The sequence below is a fragment of the Vicia villosa genome, linkage group LG6 (genome assembly GCF_029867415.1).
Source record: "Vicia villosa cultivar HV-30 ecotype Madison, WI linkage group LG6, Vvil1.0, whole genome shotgun sequence".
NCBI lineage: Eukaryota > Viridiplantae > Streptophyta > Magnoliopsida > Fabales > Fabaceae > Vicia > Vicia villosa.
The window spans coordinates 84,151,885-84,153,563 of record NC_081185.1 but is presented as its reverse complement, the minus strand read 5'-3'; the positions used below and the strand labels follow the sequence as shown (position 1 = coordinate 84,153,563).

The window sequence follows — 1,679 nt, the reverse complement described above, 5'->3', positions numbered from 1 at the left end:
TGTTAGTTACACGTTAGTTTGGTTGTTGTAAATTTGGAAAGTTAGTTTTAAAAAACTGTTAGTGTATGAAAGACAGTTAAAGGTTGTTAGTTAGGAACTGAAATGTTAGTTTTGCTATAAGCCAGCTAGGAAGTTAGATATTGAAGTTAGAATGGGAAGTTATGCTAGTTATGCAATGTTAGTAATTTTGGTTTCTGAAACTCTGCTTTTTAATTTGATACAGGCTTGCAAGCTTTGGTTCGAATCAGATTCATCATCGAATTTTCCGGTAACGAAGACTTTGAGAAGACTTTGAATCATTGGTACGAAATCCTTATACCCTTGGTAAAGCAGAGAGTATGTCTAGACAATGTCATAAGTCTGTTCTGATTTTTCAGTCTCTTCTCTTTTCTTTTTGTAACCGTTTTGATTCTGAATGTAAAACATGTTATTTCCTTGGGCTGGCTTTGGAATTTTTATGCACAGGTCCGCGAAAGGCAGGCTCATGAACATGGCATCGGGGGTTAATGAACAAATGGCGAATGGGTGAAGACGAGGAAGCTTGAGGTAAGTCATGTCTAGCTGAGTCATTTGTATTGAACATAGGCCTGACATGTTCTTGTGAGTAGTATGTGAGCCATGATGTGAATGAGTTCATATGGTGTAGGTTTTGATTTGTCTTTGAATTAACTTCAACAGTGAGTTACAATCCTGTTATGAACTGTTTCGGTTTGGGCTCGTTTGAGACACTGTTTGGTAACTGCTAGGTTAATACCATGTGATTTAGAAAAATTTGGATAGGTATGTGTATTGAATGAATGGATGAATCTTAGCAATGATGGACATGTTTGTGTATGAATAGATTATGCATGACTGAAGTAGGTTTACGCCGAGCCTGATTGTGTTTTGTGTATGTTGCCGGTTAATACAGGTTAGGAAGAGGTACATGGTTGTGCGGGACTGCTCTGGTTCACGGTACGGGGCTGCTGACTCGTATTCTCTTCCTTGTGTCAAAGCTGCAGGGATGGCATTAAACAAGTGAATGATGAAGCAAGGTATGGTTTCTATTGATGCTGAATCTGGTGTAAGCCTTGTGATAGGAGCCTGTCTTGAATATATGTCCAATTGGTGTATAAATATGCTGCAAGTGTTTGGTAGATGTGGGTTAGGGAAAGTTTGCGGGCTGTTAGTGGAATATACTGGACTGTGTGCTTATTCTCCTCCCTTGAATTGATTTAAAAGCATGGTTGAATTTGTTACTGTTATGATAGAGCTGGAAGTGTGTGTGTGTGTGTATGCTTGATGTTAAATTAAGTTATTTGTGCAGGTTCATACCAACTTAAGCCAAGGCAAGGATAAGTGACAAATGAAATCACTCAGCATTATGGGGGTTACATGAAGAGCGAGGTGTGGAAATGGTCTGCCGAACTGAAGAGAGATAGGTCCAGGGGTCTGGTCAAAGTTTTAGTCAACGGTTGACCCTAAAAGTCAACGGCACAAAGAAAGTCAGCACATAGGAAATGTATATTTTGTGTAATTCTTTTTGTAATGACTTTGGATAGGGTGTAATGAAATAGCAAATATAAGGAAGTGTAATGTAATTGGCTTTGTAATGAGATTTGCTCCTTTTGTAATAACTTTCTTCCAATTTAAACTTTGAAATTTATTTTCCTCTTGTTTTTAATCTTGGAGTTCTTGAA

General features: G+C 38.0%; 1 long non-coding RNA gene across 1 annotated transcript; it reads left to right on the top strand.

Annotated features, from left to right (window-relative positions):
• The first annotated feature begins 203 nt into the window (after positions 1 to 203).
• LOC131611792 (uncharacterized) lies at positions 204 to 1,036 on the top strand. The gene is made up of 3 exons (XR_009287141.1): positions 204 to 324; positions 466 to 546; positions 911 to 1,036. It is a non-coding gene; the product is annotated as an uncharacterized LOC131611792 (long non-coding RNA).
• Positions 1,037 to 1,679: the final 643 nt, after the last annotated feature.